Genomic DNA, 10,000 nt, shown 5'->3' on the forward strand with positions numbered 1-10,000 from the left:
CGAGACACCTGGAAATACAAGCATAAAGTATTACAGTATGTATCACATTCCCCTAGGGCTGATTACAAAACTTTTACAAAGCCAAGGAAACCATAAGTAAACTAAAGCCTCTAGCCTACAGTGAAGACATGACCGTTTATACTACATTTATATTATTACCAAACGATTCTATGTCACACAACTGTCATTCAGAAGTTAAGGAGTTAAATACAGCCTTCTATAACTCCTTAAGTAGTTTGGGTCTCTTCCTAAGCTGAGGAAAGTCGTCAGTGGAAAAAAAAAAAAGAACAAGTTATAGTGGTGGTGTTAATTAAGATGACACATCCTCCCTACAGCACTTTAAACTTACATTCCTGTTCCGTAAATTACCCTTCAAACTCTTCTGTACGATGGCAGCCCTATTTTAGGTGTGTGTGTGTGTGTGTGTGTGTGTGTGTGTGTGTGTGTGTGTGTGTGTGTGTGTGTGTGTGTGTGTGTGTGTGTGTGTGTGTGTGTGTGTGTGGGTGTGTGTGTGTGCGTGCGTGCGTGCGCGCGTTTCCCCTCTTGCAAATCCTTCTCATTCAGCCCCTCCCTCTCACTTCCCCGCTCCCCCCACCTGCACTGATAAAGGTGCCTAAGTGGATGAGGGAGGCTTTGATCATGGAGGTGGGGGGAGAGGCAAGGGAGAGAGGAAATGGAATGATAAAAGGAGGGGGAGATGGGGGAAGGGAAAGACTGAGTGGGATATTATAGAGGATATGGTAGAAAAAGGGGAGAAAATAAGAAAAAAATATTACATTCGAGATGGGGGAGGAAAATGGGGAAGTAGGAGGAGAAAGAGGGAGAGAGGAAGGAAAAAGGGAGAGAGGTGAAGGAAAGGGAAAGAGTATGTACAGAGGAGGAGGGAAGAGAAGGGCAGGAAAATGGAAATTAGCATGGGAAAGAGTAAGGACAGTTACCTAATATCACGTCACGTATTCCCCGCCTCTCTCTCTCTCTCTCTCTCTCTCTCTCTCTCTCTCTCAATGGCACCTTCAATCACACGCAGATGCATCCCCCTCTCAGTCACTTCATTCGGGCGCACACACAAACACTGACTAACGGATCTATTAACTCTCTCTCTCTCTCTCTCTCTCTCTCTCTCTCTCTCTCTCTCTCTCTCCCTCTCTCTCGTTAAAGTCGCATTTTTCCCTCACAACCCATACTTCGCTTCTGTACACCTAGTTCAATATTCCAAAACATCACACACACACACACACACACACACACACACACACACACACACACACACACACACACACCATATAATGAGATAGAGAAATAAGGCAATAAAGGAAGGGTGGTGAAACAGACCCCTCGCTGGAACACTAATACTGTACACACTCTCTCTCTCTCTCTCTCTCTCTCTCTCTCTCTCTCTCTCTCTCTCTCTCTCTCTCTCTCCATTGCCTTTCTCATCACTACCGTCACTCTTACTGTTAGGTCATAAATATAGCCTTCAACATCGGTCCTGACCATCATCATCACAGTCATTATTATTATCATACATATTATCAGTACCCTCGTCGCCTTATCTTCATCACATTACTACTATCGTACTGCTACTACTAGTACTACTACTCTTACAACTACTACTATACAACCACTACTGTTACTACTACTAATAATAATAATAAAAATAACCAGAAAGCACTCAAAGAGCGCATACCTCTGCCAATGCCATTACCATTAAAAAAGAATCCAGATCCGAATTCGTGGAGATATTGTGTGAAATACATAGGATCCGGATCCGCCCCCAAATTTAATTAATTGTACCTTGACCCATGGCTCAGTCATTCACAAATTTTTATTGAAATTAATTGAAAGCTTTTGGAGATATTGTGCGGGATACATCGGACCCGGATCTGGATCAGCCCCAAAATAAATATCAATTCTTTCTTGGCCTATGGCCTACCCGTCCGCAAAATTTCACTGAAATTCATTAAGAACTGTTGGAGACATTGTGCGGGATGATCCGAATCCGGATCCGCCCCCAAATTTTATCATTTCTTTCTTGGCCCATGGCCCACCCTGCCACAAAATTTCATTGAAATTCATTTTGAACTTCTGGAAATATCGTGTGGACAAACAGACAAACATAGGTGAATACATAACCTCCTCCAACTTCGTTGGCCCTGTTCTTCACTGTAATCAACCTAGTCATCACCGTCATCACAGTAACCATGCTGGACCAGAGTGTGTTCAGTTTGTCCACTCGCCATATCCCTAATTTCACACATGCCGGCCTCTATAAAGCCGCCGGTATCCTTACCCTACACTTCCTACACAGTCACTTCCTTCTCCCTTAACATCCCTTACCCTTTTGACCCTACTCTCCCTTCCCCTATCCTTTTCCCTTATTTCTTTTGAACCGGTCAAGGAGTATATTAAGAAGAGAAATATTTCTTAACTGACACAACATTCCCTTCCCCTATCCTTTTACGGACCAGCCAGGGGATCGATGAAGTAAGGATATTATTATTTCTCATTGGCCCGAGAGATTGAAAGGCAAAATTGCACTCAGGCAATTAAATCCCAGAAGTGATAAACTTAGTACAAGCAACTGCATTGAGTATATCACGAACCATGGCACTAGCAACTATACTGTACAATTACGCTTCACAACACACGAAATAAAGCTGACAGTGTGCCGCCATAATATATAACAAAAAATAACTGTTCTTTTACCAGGAACGAATCAATCAGGAGTGCTGTTCATGAGTCTGGAAATCAACAGTAAAAAATCGGGTTCAGCCAAAAGTTATCGACGCAAAAAGATCTAATATTTAACGCGACAGGGAAAATAAAGTGTTAATCAAGTCAGCATTATCAAAAAATCTACTCTTGTCAACAACGGGCAGATTAAAATGTTGATGAATAAAAGTGCTGCGTGTGATAAAACAATAATCGAAGGAATAAATAAAAACAACTAAGGAACATAGGATGAAACATTAACACCAAGTAAATGATGCAAGTGCTAAAGAACATTACATTATTCAAGAGGATAAAACTGTGACCTAGTAAATCCATCCACATCATCATCATCACCATCATTACCATTATAAGCATCATCAATCTAACCCTATTTCCTACAAAAGATATAGGGTGACAAGTAAAATAATCAAATAATGTCGTTAATAAGCGGTGTGTTAATGGTGACTACAACAACATAATGACCAATGTAAATAAAGGAGAATCAGACAGGAAAAGGTTCCATCGAAGTGTAACAGGAGTTTTGTTTCTGCACCTATACCTACTTCATCCATCTACTCTTGTTACAATATGGTGGCAGGGGTAGGATGGACTCAAACTTATTCTTGCAGTCTGACAAGCTTATTATATCCTTACAGATGTGCGTTGTGATAAAGAATATGTTGCTGTTAGTGTGGTAACAGTGATAACCAGCGCTAGCACACAATAAAAGAATATGATAACTGCGAAGTCTGTGATAAATAAAAGCTTATTTGAGTGATAAAAATTACAAGCTGATTAAATCTAAAACAGTACTGAAACTGGTGTACGGTAAAGTAAGGCATGGTAGGTAAAGGAAAAGTAAGGTGGGATGAGATAAGGTACCGTAATGTAAAATAATGTACGAGGCAAGGTAAGATACGACAGGTAAAGTAAAGGTAAGGAAAGAAAATGTAAGGAAAGGTAAGGTAAGCTGAGTATGAGGTAAGGTAAGGTACTGGGCAAGGTATTACAACGTACTGAGTAAGGTAAGATAAGGGAAGGTACCGTAGGGCAGACAAAGGTGGTTAATACAAGTAAAGGTGCGGTAAGGTAAGGTAAGGTAAGGTGCAACAAGGCAAAGTAAGGTAAGGTGAAGCAGGGTAAGGTAAGGTGATATTCCCCCAGGTGTTGCGAGGCGGGGTGGTGCTAGTCAGTGATCCCTGCATGAGTACCAGCATCAGCACCTGTCATGGGGGGCTCACCATAATACACACAACACTCACATGACCAGGGGGACGGAAGGAACAGGACACGGAACAGGGGAAGAGGGTAGAGCAATATGGGAAGCGTGGATGTAAGGAGGGGAAGAAGGGGACTGACAACGCTGACACGAGCAGGAGCGTGGCAAGGGACAGGCTAGGGGAGGGGTGGACAGGGAAGGGAATCTGTGAGACGTAAAAGAAGGGGAGGAAAAAGGTAGACATACACAATTCACATGGACAGGGCAGAATCGGGGGAGAGGACATACACAGGGAAGGGAGAGGAGATGGGGACGAAAGCATGGGAGAGAAATACTCGTATAAGAAGAAGGGATGAAGGGATGGAAAATAGAGAATCGACAACATGCACACAGGCAGGAAGCTGGGGACATGAAACGAGAATGAGGGGTGAGGGTAATAAAGGAACACGGGTTGAGGAATACAGAAAGAGGGAAGAGGGCACGAAGAAGGGTGAATCAGGGGGCAGGAAAAGGGAGTGAGGGCAGATGGAATGGGAGAGGATAATGGAACAGGGGGTGGGGCATACAGTGAGAGAAAGGGCGGGAAAAGGAAAAAGGTGGCAATATGAGGACTGGAAAGACGGGGGAAGAGATGGAAGTGGGAACAAGAATGAGTTTAGGAAAAACAGCGAAGGATGAGATAACATCAAATAAGGACCATGTAGATAGGCTACAAGGAAAACAGGAATAAGCGGAGATGAACTTGGTAAGACGAAAAGGTATATTCAGGGGAGGCAAAAGAGAGAGAGAGAGAGAGAGAGAGAGAGAGAGAGAGATTGGGAGATAAAAGATAAAAGCAGCTGATGTTGAGAGATGATACTGCAGCATCTGATATAATCACTGACTTTGTTAAGCTGAACCCATCATTAAGCCTCTATTATTATCATTATTATATGATATTGAAGGCTTGACGGTATGTATCAATAGAAGGCTAATTCCTCTCGTGCCTGTGAAGTCTCTCTCTCTCTCTCTCTCTCTCTCTCTCTCTCTCTCTCTCACACACACACACAACTTTTATCCCATTCTTTGCGTACTGTCGCTGTATATTCTATCTTTCAATTCACTAATTATTTTTCCACTAAGACCCTAGTTCAACTTTTCACTTCGCAACAACACTAACCCCAATCTTCCAATCCATAACTCCCTTACTCATTCTCCCTCTATCACTTCCCCAACCTCACATTCTTCCCCTCTCCTCTCTTTCCATGCCACTCCTGCCTCGCGTCCACCCCTCACTGCACATCAGGTTCCAGATATATTTTCCACTCATCCTTTCATATATTATTTCTTATCAGTGTTTGTAGGTTGCATTAAACACAGATTCTTCTTTTTCCTCCCGACTTTGGCTGCAGCGAATGGTGGATGTGTGAAGTTTTCCAGGCATCCTTTCTTATAATATTCCTAGTAATTGTTTCTAGGTCGCAAACATAGATTCTTGTAACTTTTTCTTCTCAACTTTGGCTATAGGGAATGGAGGATGAATGCTGTACTACGGTATCATGTACACTATCACAGAACAGACATACCCACAACCATGGCCTGTGCTCGGAAACAAACGCTCTCTCTCAAGCCGCTGTTTTCCTTTGTATTATCGACAAACACCAACCAGATCCCTGTCCATTACCACAGCATCAGCAGGAGCCCGTGTGTGTGTGTGTGTGTGTGTGTGTGTGTGTGTGTGTGTGTGTGTGTGTGTGTGTGTGTGTGTGTGTGTGTGTGTGTGTGTGTGTGTGTGTGTGTGTGTGTGTGTGTGTGTGTGTGTGTGTGTGTGTGTGTGTGTGTGTGTGTGTGTGTGTGTGTGTGTGTGTGTGTGTGTGTGTGTGTGTGTGTGTGTGTGTGTGTGTGTGTGTGTGTGTGTGTGTGTGTGTGTGTGTGTGTGTGTGTGTGTGTGTGTGTGTGTGTGTGTGTGTGTGTGTGTGTGTGTGTGTGTGTGTGTGTGTGTGTGTGTGTGTGTGTGTGTGTGTGTGTGTGTGTGTGTGTGTGTGTGTGTGTGTGTGTGTGTGTGTGTGTGTGTGTGTGTGTGTGTGTGTGTGTGTGTGTGTGTGTGTGTGTGTGTGTGTGTGTGTGTGTGTGTGTGTGTGTGTGTGTGTGTGTGTGTGTGTGTGTGTGTGTGTGTGTGTGTGTGTGTGTGTGTGTGTGTGTGTGTGTGTGTGTGTGTGTGTGTGTGTGTGTGTGTGTGTGTGTGTGTGTGTGTGTGTGTGTGTGTGTGTGTGTGTGTGTGTGTGTGTGTGTGTGTGTGTGTGTGTGTGTGTGTGTGTGTGTGTGTGTGTGTGTGTGTGTGTGTGTGTGTGTGTGTGTGTGTGTGTGTGTGTGTGTGTGTGTGTGTGTGTGTGTGTGTGTGTGTGTGTGTGTGTGTGTGTGTGTGTGTGTGTGTGTGTGTGTGTGTGTGTGTGTGTGTGTGTGTGTGTGTGTGTGTGTGTGTGTGTGTGTGTGTGTGTGTGTGTGTGTGTGTGTGTGTGTGTGTGTGTGTGTGTGTGTGTGTGTGTGTGTAGAGGGAGACACAATTGGAAGCAGTTAACCCCTTCAGTTCGATGACGTCATTTATCTGGTTGGTTACACTGGTCACTTCAAGGCAATTTTTTATTAAACACGGCAATGACGTCTTGTACTGAGGAATTAATGAAGGCTAAATTTAATTCCTCCACTTCGAACAAATATAAGCTGAATAAAACACTGTGAGATAAGCAGGAATATCAGGACATCATCGTAGTGAAGGGGAAAAAAGCAAGAGTTCTACAAGCCAAGACACCACTTTATATAACACTCTTATTTTTTTCCCTCGCTGCTCCTGTGCTTATTTAACCCCTTCAGAGTGATGATTCTAATTTAATCTTGCTACCATCATGGAATTTTAATTTGTTAATGCCCCTCGATCTACAGGGATTTATGAAGGATACATCTATTATAACCCCACCAAGCTGAATATAATCGAACTAAATAAATAAACACATAGAAGGGACGCCACTGTGCTAAAGAAGTTAAGTTAGGCATGTAAATCTATCAATTCTTCCACCTCATCAACTCCTTAATTCCTGTTTCTTCGCGTCTCTCATCCCCTATTCTTCTTCTTGCATTCACACGCACCTCCTTTACTCTTTCCCTTTCTTTGTTCTCACACCACGTCTTCTCTCTTCCCCCACCTCTTTCATTCACCCTCACTTCACAACAATACACTCAGTCATCCGTTGCATCTCAGCTCAATACCAATTTCACACACACACACACACACACACACACACACACACACACACACACACACACACACACACACACACACCACTTAACGAGTCTTACCATTTTCTCCAGTAAAAGAAAAGAAAAAAAAACGAGAGCCCTTTAGTTCCAAACTTTCTCTATGACAAAGGGACGAATCAGTGATGTCGAAAAAATATAAATGAAACTCGTCCTTATGTTGAACTGCAATAGGGTTGATTTCAGAGCACCGGATAGTTCTGTAAATGCCTCTCCTCCTCCACCACCCACTATTATCATAACACCTTCAGCCCATAATGATCCCGTGCTATCAATGCGGTGGTGAACAGCAGGCAAAGGTGGTGGTGTTTGATAGGTGTGAACAAGGTGCAAAGGTGGTGTTCCTGACAGGTGATGAATTGGGTGCAGATGTGGTGTTTGTTGATAGGTGTGAATAAGTTGCAAAGGTGGTGTTAGCTGGTGAACAGAGAACAAAGGTGGTTTTTGTTGATAGGCGATGAATAGGGTGCAAAGGTGGTGTTTGTTAATAGGTAATGAACAGTGTGCAAAAGTAGTGTTACTGACGGGTATAAGTAGGAGAAAGATGGTGATAAAATCTAAGTTGTTAGTTTCAGCACCCGTTCATAAGCTCTCGCATATGCTATAAAATTACCCTTGCTGATACCAACAGACTGTACTATACGAGTATGGGATTCCATATTCCCAAGAAATAAGGTGGTTAGGGAGTAGCCCAGCCCAGCAGATGGCATGAAGAGTTCAAGAGGAGGAGTGAAGAAAGTTCAACTATCAGAAAGTAATGAAAACACAGGCATCTCGATCTCATAAAGGTCAGTCCCACATCAGGGCGTATAACATAAACTTCTCTAGAGGTCAAGAAACATGAAACAAAAAGGAAATGTATAAAAAAAAAAAAAAGTGGAAGGAGACATATGGAGATACCGGTATGTAACATGTGACAGATGGTAAGAAAACTGTACATGGTAGCTTAGATAGTGATGCTTCAGTGTAGGAGGTAGCAGTAGGTGGTGGGTGGTTTATGCATGTGATAGGCAGTAAGCAGTGGATGAAATATAGACAGGTTGTGGCTGGTGCAAGTGGCAGGTGGTGATGGGTGGCTGGCGTACGTGGCAGGTGGGGATGGATAGGCGAGCTGTGAAGAAAGAGTAACTCGTGTGGTTCTATTTTTTTAGTGATCTTCCCCTCTCCTTGGTCTACTTCTCTCTTCCACGATCTTCCACTTCCCATTCTTTATATTCTGTACTTCTACACTTTGTTCCACAGTTCCGTATACATAATCCATTTCTTATACGTTATGTAAAACAGCACCCTTTCCCAGCCTCTCATTTCTCTTCTCCTTTTCCCCCGGCACCCCCGATCTCACTTCCTGTATACAGTACAACAATAATTTCGCTAATGAAGTATTTTCTATCTCTTTTTCTTCTCCGAAATTCATACCCACGATACTATTCCCCCCCCCCCTCCAACTCTTCCCCTACCACTGTCGCTTTTCTTTCGCCATTCCACTTTAAACATTCATACCTCACCTCTAAAGTGCTATCCTCTTCCAGCCTCTCACCTTCTCTCTCCTCTTCTCGCTTCTACAATACTAGGTTCTTCTTTTCTCCTCACCCAGCACACCGACTTTACTTCCACCTTCCATGCAACAAATTAGTTTCTGATCTCGAATGCAGCATCCTCCCTCAATTTCTTATTACCCCCCCCCCTCCTTTCCTCTCGTGCCTTTAACACAAAGTTCTTCCCCTCTCCAGCTCCTTCTCTGGCACTTTGATCTCGTTTCCACCATCTCGTTTTAAACAATCAAGCCTCATCCCGAAGCTGACAATTCTCTCAGCCTTACATTTCTGCTCTTCTCCTCTTGCTCCCACAACATACAGCACCCGTGTAATCCTTCCCTTTCCTCTTCCCCCAGTACTTACCTCCACCTCAAACCCACCCTCCCGTTTAAAACATTTTATTTCTCGGTTTCTATTACGGAATCCTCCTTTTGCCTCTATGCTCCCTCATCTCCATACTTTCCCTCAGCACACCGCCTACTTCGATCTCCATTCCACCTCCCCTTTTTAAAAATCCATTTCTCATCTCCAGCCCAGTATCCCCTCTCAGCCTCTCCTCGTCGTCCTCGTCTCGTTCCCGACATCAAAGCCCCAAACTCACTCCGCTTCCACTTGCCCCATAATGGCCCTTCCCCCGTCTCCCTGGCTCCCAAACATCGCCGCCCCCCACCGTGACGTTTTATGCTCCTTCTCCATCGATAATATAGCCGGGAAATTCACATGGGAAACTGAGGCCACATTTATAACCTTTCTTGAACCTAAAATGCGTTTGTCTATGCTCACACAACTACCAAAAACTTCAAACGAAACTAGACTGAATAATAACGTAAGAAGTGAGACAAAACAATATGATCTCTGATGATATTTCACGGCTATCATAATCTTTTGTTTATTGGATGAATTGGTCAAGATCTTCTGTGGAGAGAGAGAGAGAGAGAGAGAGAGAGAGAGAGAGAGAGAGAGAGAGAGAGAGAGAGAATACTGTCTTGTTAATACATTTTAGATAAACGACGGAACATCTGATGTGAACACTTTTGCTTTATATCGATGCTGATTTAAACCCCAGCATAGCAAGAATTCCATCAGCAGAGTAATATCATGTAGCTGCAGCCACAATGAAATACCTAAGTGGCGTCTTAGTACACAAAGAACCAATGCTTAGAGGAAACTAGCAGGCCCAAGCATTCACCCACACCGAATCATCAATCATGGGTGAGTAAGAGAGGGAAGATTAATGGGGTTG

General features: G+C 43.5%; 1 protein-coding gene across 1 annotated transcript in view; it reads right to left on the reverse strand.

Annotated features, from left to right (window-relative positions):
* The window catches only part of Girdin (protein girdin), an 818,609-nt gene that overhangs the window by 684,276 nt on the left and 124,333 nt on the right, over positions 1 to 10,000 (reverse strand). The gene's annotated exons all lie outside the window — the stretch shown is intronic.

This window comes from Coenobita brevimanus, chromosome 94 (genome assembly GCF_032717465.1).
Source record: "Coenobita brevimanus isolate Jiangsu-jjx chromosome 94, ASM3271746v2, whole genome shotgun sequence".
NCBI classification, from domain to species: domain Eukaryota; kingdom Metazoa; phylum Arthropoda; class Malacostraca; order Decapoda; family Coenobitidae; genus Coenobita; species Coenobita brevimanus.